We start from the raw sequence: 18,073 nt of genomic DNA on the forward strand, positions 1-18,073 counted from the left end.
CTGCACTGCCGTCAGGTTCAAGACGACAACACTGACTCCTGCTAGAATTTCCAGTCTACTGGTAAGTACTGCAAATTTCACTCTTGCCAGCTGCCACAATCTCATAAGCCAGTTCCTATAGATAGATTGATATTTAGATGAATGGATAGATAGATAAAGTTTGCTGTTTCTGTTTCTTTAGAAAAGTATCCATGTTAAAATTGAGGGAAGTCTGAAATTATCATAATTAAAAGTGAATTGGGTAAATTCAGTGATAGAGGATATAAGCTGTACCTTACCTTATTTCAGTGAATGAGGAGAACCTGAAGTCAGTGCTTGTTTGGCAGCATGAAAGAGAATTGTTCCTTGTATTGTTGTTGTTGTTTGGTTGTTAAGTTGTGTCCAACTTTTTTACGACTCCATGGACTGTAGCCTGCCAGGTTCCTCTATCCATGCAATTCTCCAGGCAAGAATACTGGAGTGGGTTGCATTTTCCTTCTTCAGAGAATCTTCCTGACCTAGGAATCAAACCCATGGCTCTTGCATTGGCAGGCAGATTCTTTACCACTGAGCCACCAGGGAAGCCCGTTCCTTATATTGTCACTTTTAAATCTGAAGGTTATGAACATGTTGGAGGAGGTGGTGTTTGAAGTAGGAGGAGGTGATGGAAGTTCTGAGCTAGGCAGGGGCCCTGTGTCAACATTTATCTACTGATATAACATTTGCATGGGTGAATATTAAAAAAACATAGTTGTGTAATATACATCAAAATGAAATAATTTAAGGAAAAATGTAAAGTGAATGGTATGTAGATATGGCAAAATCTTGGTGATATGCAAATTACTACAGTTTAAGAAATGATAATGTAGAGAAATGATCATCAAATAAATCTGGCTAGGACTTAAGAGTCATGAGACCTGGATCAGATCATGAATGTGATACTTACCAGTTTTAAGACTTCTAATTCTTTGGTAGTAAGACGGGTAAGATGAGAAAATTATCACCAGCCCAACTTATCTCCTAATCTTGTGAGTTTCATTGAATTTCATTCGTTTTTTTTTTTTGTCCAAACATTTATCAAATTTATATTACATGTTGGACTTCCCAGGTGGCACTAGTTATAAGGAACCGAACTGCCAATGCAGGAGACACAGGAGACTCAGGTTCGGTCCTTGAGTTGGAAAGATCCCCTGGAGGAAGGCGTGGCAACCCACTCCAGTATTCTTGCCTGGAGAATCCTATGGACAGAGAAGCCTGGTGGGCTACAGTCCCTAGGGTCACAAAGAGTGGGACACAACTGAAGTAACTTAGCAGGCATGCATATTATATGTTGGTAAAGAAAATACTGTGTAAAGTACTTTGTTACTGGAGGGAGAAATAGGCTTTTGAAATTTTTCATGATGAACTTGTGTTTAAATTTAAACTCAAGGGTAGCCCTCACTCATTTCAAAAGATCATTAGCGTAAATTTAAATGAAAATAAGACATTTCTTTTCTTCTCCAAATATGAAAATAAAATGAGTGTTAGTGGGTGAGGGCATTAAGATCAGAAATAGAAGGTGCCATTTTTCATTTAGTAACTTGAACACATAGAGAATCACCTTTAACTTGATCTTATTATTTATACAGTGCTGGGAATACACGTGGTACCTTGCAAAGTGAAAGTAGAAATGACAAGGTCTTTTCCCTGAGGAGCTCAGACCCAAACGTTGAACGAGTCAATGCAGCGTAGCAGTGGAATGCGTAATTGACTGATATGATGGGAAAGGTCAGGCTGGGGCTGTGGGCTGACGATGTAGGAAATGAACCTTTCAAAGCCGAGGTGGGTTGGGATTGGGAAGACAGGAGGAAGAGTGTGCTTCAGATGTCTCAGTGGGATGAAATAGAAAATGTAGGGCCAAAGGGCTCACAGAGAGGCAATTAAAGTGTGCCTACATACCAAGAAGCAGCTCAGAAAGAATCTGCATGCGTGCTAAGTCACTTGAGTTGTGCCTGACTCTTTGCGACACTATGGACCATAGCCTGCTAGGCTTCTCTGTGGGATTCTCCAGACAAGAATACTGGAGTGGGTTGCTGTACCCTCCTCCAGGGGATTTTCCCGACCCAGGAATCCAACCTGCGACTCTTACGTCTCCTGTATTGGCAGGCTGGTTTTTTACCACTAGCACCACCTGGGAAGCCCAGAAAGAATCTACTGGATATTATTTTCTTTTTCTTTTTCTCATTAACTTTTTTTAATGGGTCTCAAATTCTGTGACAGATTTTTGGTCAAGTTGTTTTCATTAAAAAGTACTGATTTTAAAAACTAATAACTTAAACTGCCACACACAAAACATATGGTCCACAAAAACATTCTCCTTTCCTTCTGAAGGTTTTACGATGCATTGTTATCATTAACCAGTCTTTTACTATTAAACTTAAATGGCCAATTGAGACAAACAGTTCTGAGACCGTTCTTCCACCACTGATTAAGACTGGGGTGGCAGGTATTGGGGATAATATTCATTTAGCCTTCTGAGCTTTCTGGGCAGACTTGGTGACCTTGCCAGCTCCAGCTGCCTTCTTGTCCACTGCTTTGATGACACCCACAGCGACTGTCTGTCTCATGTCACACACAGCAAAACGGCCCGGGGGAGGATAATCAGAGAAGCTCTCGACACCACATGGGCTTGGCAGAAACTATATCAACGATGGCAGCATCACCAGATTTCAAGAATTTAGGGCCATCTTCCAGCTTTTTCCCAGAACGATGATCAATCTTCTTCTTCAGCTCAGCAAACTTGCAAGCAATATGAGCTGTGTGACAATCCAGCACAGGTGCATATCCAGCACTGATTTGGCCTGGATGGTTCAAAATAATCACCTGAGCTGTGAAGCCAGCAGCTTCCATGGGTGGATCATTGTTGCTGTCACCAGCCACATTGCCACGATGGACATCTTTGACAGACACGTTCTTGACATTGAAGCCCACATTGTCCCCAGGAAGGGCTTCACTCAATGCTTCATGGTGCATTTCTACAGACTTCACTTCAGTTGTTACATTGACTGGAGCAAAGGTGACCACCATGCCAGGTTTGAGAACACCAGTCTCCACATGACCCACAGGGACAGTACCAATACCACCAATTTTATAGACATCCTGGAGAGGCAAACACAAGGGTTTGTCAGTTGGGCAAGTTGGTGGCAGGATGCAATCCAGAGCTTCAAGCAGGGTGGTTCCACTGGCATTGCCGTCCTTACAGGTGACTTTCCATCCCTTGAACCATGGCATATTAGCACTTGGCTCTAGCATGTTGTCACCATTCCAGCCAGAAATTGGCACAAATGCTACTGTGTCGGGGTTGTAGCCAATTTTCTTAATGTAGGTGCTGACTTCTTAACAATTTCTTTGTATCTCTTCTGGCTATAGGGTGGCTCAGTGGAATCCATTTTGTTAACGCCAACAATTAGTTGTTTCACACCCAGGGTGTAAGCCAGAAGGGCATGCTCACAGGTCTGCCCGTTCTTGGAGATACCGGCTTCAAATTCACCAACACCAGCAGCAACATTCAGGACAGCAGTCAGCCTGGGATGTGCCTGTAATCATGTTTTTGAGGAAGTCTCTGTGTCCTGGGGCATCAATGATGGTAACATAGTACTTGCTGGTCTCAAATTTCCACAGGGAGATATCAGTGGTGATACCACGCTCACGTTCAGCTTTAAGTTTGTCCAAGACCCAGGCATATTTGAAGGAGCCCTTTCCCATCCCGGCAGCCTCCTTCTCGAACTTTTCAATTGTTCTCTTGTCAATCCCGCCACATTTGTAGATCAGATGGCCAGTCGTGGTAGACTTCCCTGAATCTACATGCCCAATGACAATGATGTTGATGTGGGTCTTCTCCTTTCCCATTTTGGCTTAGGTTTAATGGTGGTTTTCACAACACCTGTGTCCTGGTGGCAAACCTGTTGCGAAAAAGTGGATATTATTTTCTTTATTCCTTGTTATTTGTAAGGTTCTGTTCTCAACATGTGCCAGTGAATACACTATTTTATCCATTTCTGGTTTAAAAATTAAGGGTGAAAGTGGGCAGCTAGATAAATATTTCCAGGGAAATTTGGTCAATTTGACAGTAGAAACCATAGCAAAGTGGGGAGAGTCACAGTATACCCTGGTGTTGGCAATGAGTTAATGAGTGCTCTGAAAAACACAAAGGTTTCCAAATCCCATGATTGCTTATGACACTTGACCATTCAACCTTGCATGCTAATGGAGCTACCAGGATGGGTCCTTAGCCCTTTGTCTGTCTATACCAACCTTCCCACTATGTGTTCCTGAATAGCCAGAGTTAATAGTTAAATTATGATGGCATCCTTTACAATATCGCTCTAGCTCCTCTAATTTTCTCCTACTTTGAGTCATAATAATCATTGTAACAACTAGTATCTGTTGAGGACTTAGTGTTTGCCAGGCACTATTTGAAGCACCTCACATATAATATCTCATTTATTCTTCATAACAGGTAGTAGTAGAAAACCGTTTTACAGACAAGGAAATGGAGACTCAAAAATATTAAGTGATTCATTCAAGGTAATTCAACTAAAAAGTGATAGTGGTGGTATTTGAACCTAGGTTTTATTGTCCTAGCTCTCCTTCTTTACTGCCTCACTATTATTGCCTACCAGAAGGCCTTACAGAAGCTAGGAGGGGGTGAAAGGGTGTGAAACAGAACTACAGAGTCAAAATCACCTCACAGCATCATCTTCTCTTACCCCTGCCTCTCCAGAAAGAATCCCCTAAATGCCATCCCTGATAAGTTGTCACTTTGCTTCTCCTCAGATGCTACTGGTGACCTGGAACTTGGTGCCACATGAGGCAGCCTGGTCCATTTTTAGATAGCTCTAATTGTTACCCAGTTATTCCATATTTTGAACATAAATAATTTCTCTCCCTAACTTCACCTACTTGTCCTAGTTCTGTTTTCTGGAGCTCTACCAAATACAACTTTTCTTTCCTCTGATGGACATACTGTTAAATATTTGAAGAACTGAGGGATTTTGGACTGTCTCTTACTATACCCCAGCCTTCTTTGTTCTACTTGCAGAAGAAATGCAAGATTTTATTTTCTAAATGTGACAGGTCTTTGAGTTCATTTTTGTGAGAGCTTATTTATACCTATTAACCCAGAAGGACATTATTATGCATAGGAAAGATTAGCTTTGTTCTAGAGTACTCTTGCCTGGAAAATCCCATGGATGAAGGAGCCTGGTAGGCTGTAGTCCATGGGGTCGCTAAGAGTCGGACACGACTGAGCGACTTCCCTTTCACTTTTCACTTTCATGCATTGGAGAAGGAAATGGCAACCCACTCCAGTGTTCTTGCCTGGAGAATCCCAGGGACGGGGGAGCCTGGTGGACTGCCGTCTAATGGGGCTGCACAGAGTCGGACATGACTGAAGCGACTTAGCAGCAGCAGCAGGGTTTATTTGGTTGGGACAGTCAGTATACCTCTGTGCAGTCTTAATAGTTTAACATTCAGTTTCATTCATTTATTTCTCTGGCTTTGTGCTTGACCCAGGCTAGGCCCTGGTGTTCAACTCTAAGGATAAATCATTTATCTCTTCAAAACTTTTAAAAAAAAGAGAGAGAGAGGAACACATGATAGTGAAAAAGTATTTTTGTGAAGATCAAAAATAAGATGTAGAGAAAAAAAAGAACATGAGGTAGTTTTGGGTGTCATGAGGATGAGCCTCTTGGTGTGAATCTAGTGAGTGAAGACTGAAGCATTAGAGACTTGTAAGGACAAATTGGGTGGTATCATCAGGAAGAATAAGAGACTAGAGCAACTTTGGCAACGATTTATGGTATTTCTGGTTCTATCTGAGGAAGGATAAAAATTATAGACTATACAGATGACATTATTTTTGTTAAATTGGGCATTGTGGCTGGTTATGAAAGTTGTGAGTTTTACAGTTGTCAATATAATATAGTATTCTACATAAAAATTTCCAGGAGGCTTAAGACTTTTGTGTTTCAGTGAAAAACTTCAATTTTATTAAAAAATTTAATCTTTAGGAAAGCTTTTATATTGGAACTGACTCCCTTGTGCATGGGGAGATTGCTTCTCCCTTTCCTCTGGTGTGTCCTCCCTTTTGTTTATTGGAAGGTGAATTGGCTCGAACTGGGAAGGTCACTAAACAGTCACATGACTGGGGAAGAGGCTTCTTCAGAGTTCAGTTTCCTCATCTGTGAATTGAGGCTGTCAGGCTAAGTTTCTTTCTAGTTCTGAGGATTATTAAGTCCTTTCTTATTTTGGTGTAGGGTTTTCCTGATATATAAGGGCCTAGTATGGACATAAATAGTTCATTACCCTTTTGACATCTGTGGTGTTGCAGATTGAATTGTTGGTTGCAATGCTTCATTTTCCTGATATGCTGGTATTAGATTTATTCATATCCTCACCAGGGCATTAGGGTGAACAAAGTATGTTTCTCTGTCCCTTGGCTTTAGGTTTGTCCTAAAGCGTGTTCTTTGCGCCTTGCTTTGACCAAAAGCAGCTGTGACATAAGCAAGGGCTTGAAACATACTTGTGCTTGTCTTGAGCCCTGGTCCAGGGAGGGTGAGAGAACCTGAACCTAGACACAGACCAGACCCAGATACAACCCAAAGTTTAGAGCCCAGCCTACATCAGTTGAATCCCAGCAAGTACATGAGTGAAAAATAAATGTTTTATATTTTTGCTGCTGTTTTGTAGTTCTTTATTTGGCAGGGTTAATTAATCATGAAAGTAAGGCATACTTAATGTGAATGTGCTGCGTTGCTTTGCTGCTGCTGCTGCTAAGTCGCTTCAGTCGTGTCCGACTCTCTGCAACCCCATAGATGGCAGCCTACCAGGCTCCCCCATCCGTGGGATTCTCCAGGCAAGAACACTGGAGTGGGTTGCCATTTCCTTCTTCAATGCATGAAAGTGAAAAGTGAAAGTGAAGTCGCTCAGTCGTGTCCAGCTCAACTGCTTTCAGTTCAGTTCAGTTCAGTTCAGTCGCTCAGTCGTGTCCGACTCTTTGCGACCCCATGAATCCCAGTACGCCAGGCCTCCCTGTCGCTCAGTCGTGTCCTGCTCAGTTGCTTTACTGAAAGAGGACTTCCCTGGTGGCTCAGATGGTAAAGTGACTGCCTACAATGCGGGAGACACGGGTTCGATCCCTGGGTCGGGAAGATCCCCTGGAGAAGGAAATGGCAACCCACTCCAGTATTCTTGCCTGGAGAATCCCATGGATGGACTAGCCTGGTGGGCTACAGTTCACGGGGTCGTAAAGAGTTGGACACGACTGAGCGACTCTTTGCGACCCCATCAATCGCAGCACGCCAGGCCTCCCTGTCACTCAGTCGTGTCTGGCTCAGTTGCTTTAGTTCTGTCCAATTCTTTGTGATCCCATGGACTGTAGTCCGCCAGGCTCCTCTGTCCATGGGATTTCCTAGGCAAGAATACTGGAGTGGGTTGCCATTTCCTCCTCCAGGGATCTTCCTGACCCCAGGGATCGAACCCACTTCTCCTATGTCTCCTGTATTGGCAGGCAGATTTTTCACCACTGAGCTACCTGGGAAACCCTAATGCCATTTAGTGGTCAATTTTTTAGTTTAGTTTGGGTTTTTTTTTTTCATAGAGCTGCCAGTCATTAAAGATGGTTTTGTTTTTTAACCCATTGATAATACTTCTGAGTGGAACCCCAAACCCTCAAGCTGGAATGACCCTTATTATTCAGGTTAGCTACCAGCATGCAGAATTTGGATTTAAATGCACACTAGGAGTCAGAGCCATTGAAGACCTCTAGGTCCCTTTGCTCCCAATACTAACTTCCTACTTCTCAGCCACAAACTTCATCCACAACATGTAAATAGCTGGCATTTATATACTGCTGCCCAAGCTGGGGGGAGGGGAGGATTGCAGTACAGGAAAATTGGCATCAGCAGTCTTTCGGGGCCTAAGAGTCTTGAGAATTAATGGATTCTTTTCTACCATGCTGTGTTCCAAAATTAATCTGGTTTCTGTCTGCCATGAACTGACACAGATTGTTGTTTTATGGTTATTTAAGGCACAAGCATTTACCCTCCACAATTAGGCTATCCCCTGCTTTTCCGTTTAATAAGATCAAACAAAGTGGTCCCCTATTTATATTCTTGAAAGCTGTGAGCTGAGATCACAGATCCATCATACTCACTTTTCTGCCCATCTGCAACTAGATCTTTTGGAATTTGATAGATTCACACTGTGTATCCAACACATCCTTAGGCTTGCTTAGGGAAAGTGAAGAAAATGTAAAACAATCCCATATAACTGGAAGAAAGAAATCCCATGCTGTGGTCATGCACAGTTCTTTTTAGAAGAACTTGGGTTTCATTGCATCTAGTATGTTATCTGCTAACTTTCCCTTGTTAATATTCTACAAGCTTTCCAGGCTCATAACATTCATTCTCTAAGCTCTTTATGGTAGAGGTGACACAAAATAATTCGGGATGAAAGGGACTTTATGATGAAATGAACCAAGAAAAATTTATTTCAGTCAAGCATAGATTCTGAGTTTGTGTTTTCTTTGATAAGACAGAGATTCCTACTCTGTTGTTATTTGTGGTGAAAGTCACCCAAGTATGATGCTGCATTCTTGGATATTACAGGTAGAAGGCAGGAGTGGAGACAGTCACTTACTCCTTCTCAGGGGGCACAGGAATAATTACCTGAATTATATTGGGATTTATACATCTTGAGTGTGACTGTTCCAATGCTACCTGTTATTGGAATGACATAGCAACTGTTTTAGTCAAATGATGCAGCAACAATAAAAATAAAACCTGGCCTAGTAAAAGTGAGTTTATAGTATGGAATCTTCAAAACTTGTTTTAGTGTCTATTAAACATTCTCATGCATTGGAGGCAGAAATGGAAACCCACTCCAGTGTTCTTGCCTGGAGAATCCCAGGGACAGGGGAGCCTGGTGGGCTGCCGTCTATGGGGTTGCACAGAGTCGGACACGACTGAAGTGACGCAGCAGCAGCAGCAAACCTTCTCACATACATTATTGCATTTATTTCTCAAAATAATCCTATGAGTATAGTTATTATACCCATATATCAAACATCATGCCTTTATTTAGATGTATGTTGCAATTCATCTTCAGATCGGTAAGTCTCTTCTGTCCTTAGATCAGATGCTACTTACGGGACAAATTTTTATATATCCTCATTATATATCCCCAACATGATGATGAAGACATTCTATCATCATAGAGGTTAAGGAATTTGCCAAGGATCCCACAACTGATAAATTGCAGACTGAGATTCAAGCATTGCGTAGGCTAATAGCCTTTCCACTCTATGATAATGGCTTCCCTATAATACTTATAAATGCTTATAAACAATGCATTTGTTTAGTATTTTATATAATTTTTATGTTATGTTATGCTACATGATTTATATTATTCATGTATGTAACTACTTTAATAATTTGACCTGAAGATGTTAATAGTGTTCCTTTTACTCCCTGAGTAGAGACTGAGGATATAAAGAAAACAAAACAAGGTTTTTAACCCTTAGGATCTTCCTATCAGGATTGGGAAATTGGGCAGATAGACCAGAAGTAGATTTCCTGCTAATTCCTATGTGTGTGATGTTTTGGCCTTATTGTTAAGAGAAGTCTTGACATAATGCAACTATGACCAAAACAAGATTCCTTTGTCTTCTCTTTTCAATTTCTCCAAACCCAGGATTTTCCAAACTCCCAGCCACTGTGTTGTAGGAGGTTGAGTGAAGGAACCCCTCATATGCAAACAGTTTTACCAATGAAGTTCTTTCCCTAAATTTTGCAAAGAAAAACAATGGGAAAGATTTTCTAATCTTTTGGCTCTAATTCCTCTACTGAATGGAGAATGCAATCATTCTAAGTAGTGTGTAAAATTAATTATAGTTGGAAGAGAGTTGCCAGGCTTGTGGATTCCCAGGGATTGCAGGGGTGGGGGTGGGGTGGGAATTGCCCTCCAGATACAGTCAATTTTTCCATAAATGTGTTCAGAAAATACCCATGTTTTTGTTTTCACTCCAGCATGACCTTGGTGTGGGATCCAAGGAAATTAACTTTACTGGGTCTGAATTTCCTTTTAAATTATGCAACTAAAAATGCTGATAGATCTTAGCCTGTGCTAATGTTGCGTATGAGAACCCAATACCAGATAATATCTAATTTAAAGTCTATTCACCTTCATTTTAAAAACATTCTTTTTGTAGTTCTTTTAAATAGCAATTAATAGGTTTAAGCTTTTGCTGGGGGGAGGGTGCTATGGAGGAATTATTCATAATTATATATCACTTATTTATCTGTCGATTATCTGTCAACAAGTAAATTTAAGACTACTGTATTTCATCTGAAATGGAATATAGATATAAAGTTTGAAGAGATGAGGTTTTTTTTAAAAAACATCAGATAATTAAGTGAAATTATTAGATAATTAAGTAAAGAAAACTATCTGGATGACACATAATATAGAGTACCATACTAGTCACACTTCATCTCTAAGGATAAGAATTATATCAAAATCACTTGATGGTAAACTTAAGTGTCTTCTAGGAGAGGCTTTTTGGGAAAAGTACATATAAGGTGGTCTATTGTAGAGACTCACTTTACTGTTTTCATTTGAAAGATAGTTAAATATCTACCCTCTCTGTTTTCTAATCTTACTTTCCAGTGGCATCTTCATCTTATTTTTCTTCAGCAAAACTTCTACTGCGACCCTAAGCATGACCTACTTAGAAATTTATAACCAGTGATACATTTATTTACTTTAAGAGCAATTTAGGCACCTATGAACAACTCCCTTTAGGGTACCATGTTGATCAGTAAAAGAATTCCGTTACATAACTGGACTTTTTTTTTTTTAATCTTAAAGTTATAACCAGATCATTTTTTAAGTTTGGAAATTTGTTTTTATTTTTTAAATAATTATGCTTATTATAAAAAAACAGAAATTTCAGAAAAATATTAGAAAGTAGAGGGAGAAAATCACCCATATTTAACTATTCATGGTGAATTTTCTTCTCATTTTTTTTTAAACATCTTCTAGTTCTCCTTTATCTCAAACAAGCTTTTCGGAGGTTACTATTGACTCCCTTGGTCTTTCTGTTGTACGAACACCCAGATGTAATACATGTTTGTAACACCTGGCTTTGTTTCAGGTGTATTGTTGTTTCTGTGCCCCATCTCCTCCTCGGTGTCATCTGCTCACTTCCACCAAAATTTCTGATGAAGGCTGAGAATATTAGTTTCTGGAGTAAATAACAGTTTTTAGGGATGCCAGGCATTGGTTCTAAGTGAGAAGCACTTCCTTTGATTACACATTTCCTTTACCAGATCTCTGAAGAAGCCCAGCGGTAAAGCTTTTGCTTAGAAGATCACAGGCTGTAATCACTAGTCTTTTCTAATTACAAGTAATGAATTTCAGATTTTTTTCTTCCCTATTACATTCTGCTTTTGACCACTGTGCTTAGATCACTTAATGTGGCAATAGATTATAAGATTTTAATTTCTCAGTGTAATGATGGAATTGTCAGGTGGTTATGTTCTGATGCTTGGTGCCAGCTGGGACTGAGATTAAGTCCTAGTTTTTCTCATTTGCCAGTGAGGGACCTTGAAGAAGGCACTTTCCCTCTCTAAAATATAGTTGTTTGTTTTTTTAATGTGAATAATAATGAAATTATAACAATCATGGGGTGTGTTGTAGGGATTATGTGAGACAGTTGTAGAGAGGTTATGAGCACAGATTCCATAACTACCTGGATTCAAGCCAGCTACCTACTGGCAGTGTAGCCTTGGGAAAGTTTCTTAACCAATCTGTGCTTCTGATTTCTGAATAATTAAATGAGGATAATCACAGTTAATATTTTGTAAAATTGTTGTGAGAGTTAAATAAGTTAATATATGGAAGCATACATAATAGTGACTAGCACAAGTGTTTAGTCAATGCTGGTTGTTTTTATTATTATTATTGGCATTTATAAAGTCTGGCCCATAGTAAATCCTCAGTAGATATTTATTCTTATGATTCTTCTCTGGATTTGTCACTGTTCTTTCTCCCCTTTTGTTCTTTGCTTAACTTATTGAGATCAATAAATAGGACCTCGCCCTAAGTGAGCATCAGTAATCTTTGAAATTAGCAGCAGAGAAGAGCAACTCATGGGTTCTACTCTTTACCAGATCAGATAGATTTTTTTCTTTTGCCACCTACTCTCCATTGACTAGAACAAGAAGGGTATACTCATCCCACTGTCCATATAAGTCATTATTGTATGCAGGTAATTATCCAGAGTTCTATTATCCTAGAGAATTATTTTAGAAATGGTTGTTTTTATTTATGCCCAGCTGACAAAAGAGGGATACCACCCTGGGCATCCTGCAGAAGCTTAGTGTGCCTTTCAAAATAATAGAAATTACTATTTAGAGGCAGAATTCTTTTTTTTTTTTCTTGTATCGATTTGATAAGATATCAGCATTAATAAAAGGAATGACCAACATGGTAGATCATCATTGCTAATGTCATTGATTTCCACCTATACTGTGTATCATATACTAACACAAAAGAGATATAGTTACGGGTAGCCAAATGTATCTGAATATTCTTAGTCCATTTAATATGCAGTAGTTTTTTCCCTCTGAAGTAATGTCAAAAAGGATTTTATTGTATTTAATTTCAGAAATAAAATTTGTGATAGATTGGACAAGTACAGAACTGAAGGTTTTGAATGCCATTTAAAATGATTTTTACTCAATTTCTCCCATGTGCCAGTTGCTTTCACTAATGACATTTTTTTTTTTTTGCTGCAAAATTTATGAAAAAAGAATTAGCTATGCAAATTAATGATATAAAAAGAAATGGAGGGACAATATTTATCTCTCTAGCAGGGGGCATATTACTCTCATGTAACAACAACAACAACCACAAAAAAATCTATGTTCCTTTCAGTTCGTTCAGTCCAGTCACTCAGTCATATCCGACTCTGTGTGACCCCATGGACTGCAGTGCTCTAGGCTTCCTTGTCCATCACCAACTCCAGCAGCTTGCTCAAACTCATGTCTATCAAGTCAGTGATGCCATCCACCATCTCATCCTCTGTCATCCCCTTCTCCTCCTGCCTTCTATCTTTCCCAGCGTCAGGATCTTTTCCAATGAGCCAGTTCTTCGCATCAGGTGGCCAAAGTATTGGAGTTTTAGCTGCAGCATCAGTCCTTCCAATGAATATTCAGGACTGATTTCCTTCAGGACGAACTGGTTGGACCTCCTTGCAGTCCAAGGGACTCTCAAGAGTCTTCTCCAACCCCACAGTTCAAAAGCATCAATTCTTCGGCGCTCAGCTTTCTTTATAGTCCAGCTCTCACATCCATACATGACTCCTGGAAAACCCATAGCTTTGATTCGACGGACCTTTGTTGGCAAAGTAATGTCTCTACTTTTTAAAATGCTATCTAGGTTGGTCATAGCATTTCTTCCCAGGAGCAAGCGTCTTTTAATTTCATGGCTGCAGTCACCATCTGCAGTGATTTTGGAGCTCAAGTAAATAAAGTCTATCACTATTTCCATTATTTCCCCATCTATTTGCCATGAACTGATTGGACCGGATGCCATTTTAGTTTTCTGAATGTTGACCTTCAAGCCAACTTTTTCACTCTCCTCTTTCACTTTCATCAAGAGGCTCTTTAGTTCTTCACTTTCTGCCATAATGGTGGTGTCATCTGCATATCTGAGGTTATTGATATTTCTCCCAGCAGTCTTGATTCCAGCTTGTGCTTCATCCAGCGCAGCATTTTGCATGATGCACTCTGCATATAAGTTAAATAAGCAGGGTGACAATATACAGCCTTGACATACTCCTTTCCCTATTTGGAACCAGTCTGTTGTTCCATGTCCGGTTCTAACTGTTGCTTCTTGACCTGCATACAGATTTCTCAGGCGGTAGGTCAGGTGGTCTGGTACTCCCATCTCTTTAAAAATTTTCCACAGTTTGTTATGATCCACACAGTCAAAGGCTTTGGCATAGTCAATAAAGCAGAAGTAGATGTTTTTCTGGAATTCTCTTGCTTTTTCAGTGATCCAGCGGATGTTGTCAATTTGATATCTAGTTTCTCTGCCCTTTCTAAATCCAGCTTGAACACCTGGAAGTTCATGGTTCAGGTACTGTTGAAACCTGGCTTGGAGAATTTTGAGCATTACTTTGCTAGCGTGAAATGAGTGCAATTGTGTGATAGTTTGAACATTGTTTGGCATTGCCTTTCTTTGGAATTGGAATGAAAACTGACGTTTTCCAGTCCTGTAGCCACTGCTGAGTTTTCTAAATTTGCTAGCATATTGAGTGCAGCACTTTCACAGCATCATCTTTTAGGATTTGAAATAGCTCAACTGGAATTCCATCACCTCCACTAGCTTTGTTTGTAGTGATGCTTCCTAAGGCCCACTTGACTTTGCCTTCCAGGATATCTGGCTGTAGGTGAGTGATCACACAATCATGGTTATCTGGGTCATGAAGATCTTTTTTGTATAGTTCTTCCATGTATTCTTGCCACCTCTTCTTCAGATCTTCTGCTTCTGTTAGGTCCATACTATTTCTGTCCTTTATTGTGCCCATCTTTGCATGAAACTTTCCCTTGGTATCCCTAATTTTCTTGAAGAGATCTCTAGTCTTTCTCATTCTATTGTTTTCTTCTATTCCTTTGCATTGATCACTGAGGAAGGCTTTTTTTTTTTTTTTTTTATCTCTCTTTGCTATTCTTTGGAACTCTGCATTCAAATGGATATATCTTTCCTTTTCTCCATTTTTTTAGCTTCTCTTCTTTTCTCAGTTATTTGTAAGTCCTCCTCAGACAATCATTTTGCCTTTTTGCATTTCTTTTTCTTGCGGATGGTCTTGATCACTGCCTCCTGTAGAATGTCACGAACCTCCCCCCCATAGTTCATCAGGCATTCTGTCTGTCAGATCTAATCCCTTGAATCTGTTTGTCACTTCTACTGCATAATCATAAAGGATTTGATTTAGGTCATACCTGAATGGTCTAGTGGTTTTCCCTACTTTCTTCAATTAAGTCTGAATTTGGCATGTTTCTTTAAATATAATTAAAATCTAGAATTCCGCATTTTGGGCTGGTCTTCCCCAGTTGGTCATAAATATTGGGATTGGAATCTAACAGATAACCATGGGGAATGCTGTTTTATAATAACATGCAATGTTTTATCATAATGTATATGATAAATTTAATGTATTCTGAACATAGGTTCAAGCCTCCGTTCTGTGACTTACTATCCTATGCTAAGTCACCTCAGTTGTGTCCGACTCTGTGCAACCCCAGAGATGGCAGCCCACCAGGCTCCCCTGTCCCTGGGACTCTCCAGGCAAGAACACTGGAGTGGGTTGCCATTTCCTTCTCCAATGCAGGAAAGTGAAAAGTGAAAGGGAAGTCACTCAGTCGTGTCCAACTCTTAGCGACCCCATGGACTGCAGCCTACCAGGCTCCTCCATCCATGGGATTTTCCAGGCAAGAGTACTGGAGTGGGATGCCATTGCCTTCTCCCTATGACTTACTAGCAAAGCCTTATTATCTTTTCTATATGTCTGGAATAATATACCTACTTCCAGAGTTATTGTTAGGATTATGGTACATAATATATATAAAAAACAATATGTAAGGTGATACAAAACTGTTAGTTATTAGCAATCAAAGATTCAAAACGACTACCTTAAACTTGCCATTTAAATAAAATATTTCTTGAACACCTTTGGTTTTACTTAGAGATTGAATATACCAAATATACATCACTGATCATGTGAGTTCCTGTCAAGATGTGTCTCCCAGTGGGCAAGACCATTTAAGAAGAGGAGAAGAACAGTGCATATAGATATTTAGATCAGTACTAACATAGGAAATCACATTTGGTAATAATAAAAGGTAAGAGAAAAATAGTATAAAATATTACAAAGACTTGTTCTAAATCTATTTTGCCTCAGTACCCAAAGGGCTTTACAATATTATTTTCTCCCATTTTCTTCTTTGCAGCTGGGAAATGAGGCCCAGACCATTCTTAAACCTGGGAGGGCAGTGCTGTATCAGACAGGAAGAGCTGTGGAATTATAGTTGACTTCAACAGTTTTGGTCAGACACCTGCTAGGAGGGACAGTAAACCAAAGTGGTTAAGCCTGTGGGCTCTGGACATAGACCATTTGGAAGCAGTTTGGTTTTACTAACCTTGAGCAAATTACCCTGAGATTTAGTTTCTTTACCTGTAAAATGAGAATGTTTAACATCTTCTTTCTGGTTTAAAGGTAAGGATTCAATAACAGATGGAGCTGTACTTTCAAACTTTCATATGCTCACAAATCACTGTTGTTCAGTCACTCAGTCATGTCCGACTCTTTGCGACCCCATGGACTGCAGCACACCAGGCCTCCCTGTCCCCCACCACCTCCTGGAGCTTGCCCAAACTCACGACCATTGAGTCGGTGATGCTTCCAACCATCTCGTTCTCTGTCGTCCCCTTCTCCTCCTGAATTCTGATTCAGTAGGTCTGGGCAGGGCCTGAGAATCCACTTGTCTAACATGTCCCCTGGTGATCCCTGTGCTGTACCATATTGTCAGTAGCAAAGATATAAAGCACCCAGAAGTTGTGCTCTACGATTTCTGGAAATTGTAAATACTCAATAAATGTTGGCCATTATTTTCCTTCTAGCACTGCACTATATGTTTTCACAAATGTTATTGTGATTATTCTTTACAACAACTTTATATTAGGTATTATTATGTCTCCATTTCTCAAATGAGGAGAGAAGTCTAGAAAAACTCATAAGTGATTCTCAACATTGTACTTGATCCCAGCTTTATTGATTCTAAGTACTATCTATTTCCTGCACTTGAAATTTTTCATAATTTGGGGTTAGGGAAAAAAAAGTGGACATAAATTCTCACTTTCCTGGTCTCTGATGCTGAAGTGGGAGCACATCTCTTCTCTGTAGGCTTCAAAAGAAATCCATGGACATTCAAATGACTTCCAGGTATATTACATGGTTTCTATTTTGTCCACATATGAAAATATTTATTTCTGATTATATTTGTGAAAAAAAGTAAAGTAAAACAGATTAGTATAAAAAATAAACTAAACATTAGCCCTCAAAAATCTCATTGCCCAGAGGCAAAATAACATATACATTATGTTGCAAGAGCCTATTGTTCAGGTACTCATCCTGTTGTGAGACATAGTGTGATAGTTACTTTGTTAACTAAACATAAGTGAAAGTGAAAGTTGCTCAGTCTGTCGGACTCCTCATGACCCCATGGATTTTAGTCCATGCAATTCTCAAGGCCAGAACACTAGAGTGGGTAGCCTTTCCCTTCTCCAGGGCATCTTCCCAACCCAGGGATCAAACCCAGGTCTCCCGCGTTGCAGGCAGATTTTTTACCAGCTGAGCCACGAGGGAAGCCCAAGAATACTGGAGTGGATAGCCTATCCCTTCTCCAGCGGATCTTTCCAACTCAGGAATCGAACCAGGGTCTCCTGCATTGCAGGCGGATTCTTTACCAACTGAGCTATCAGAGAAGCCCTAACTAAACATGGATGTGAGGGCACGGTCCTAAGATGGCAGAGGAATAGGACGGGGAGACAACTTTCTCCCCCACAAATTCATCAAAAGAACTTTTGAACGCTGAGTAAATTCCAGAAAACAACTTCTGGATGCTGGCAGAGGACATCAGGCACCCAAGAAAGCAGCCCTTTGTCTTTGAAAGGAGATGGAGAAGTCTTGAGGCTACTGTAAGAATAAGACTGAAAACCAGAGGCAGGAGGCTTAAGTCCAAATCCTGAGAACACCAGAGAACTCCTGACTCCAGGGAACATTAATCGACAAGAGTTCATCCAAAAGCCTCCATACCTACACTGAAACCAAGCTCCACCCAAGGGCCAACAAGCTCCAGAGCAAGACATACCATGCAAATTCTCCAGCAATGCAGGAACATAGCCCTGAGCTTCAACAGGCTGCCCAAAGACACTCCAAACCCACTGACATCTCATAATTCATTACTGGACACTTCATTGCACTCCA

General features: G+C 40.1%; 1 pseudogene across 1 annotated transcript; it reads right to left on the minus strand.

Moving 5' to 3' along the window:
* Nucleotides 1–2,204: 2,204 nt before the first annotated feature.
* On the minus strand, nt 2,205–3,906 carry LOC113897120 (annotated as a pseudogene). Its single transcript, XR_003512267.1, has one exon. The product of XR_003512267.1 is annotated as an elongation factor 1-alpha 1 pseudogene (transcript).
* Between the last annotated feature and the right edge of the window lie 14,167 nt (nt 3,907–18,073).

This window comes from Bos indicus x Bos taurus, chromosome 8 (assembly GCF_003369695.1).
Source record: "Bos indicus x Bos taurus breed Angus x Brahman F1 hybrid chromosome 8, Bos_hybrid_MaternalHap_v2.0, whole genome shotgun sequence".
In the NCBI taxonomy this organism is placed as follows: domain Eukaryota; kingdom Metazoa; phylum Chordata; class Mammalia; order Artiodactyla; family Bovidae; genus Bos; species Bos indicus x Bos taurus.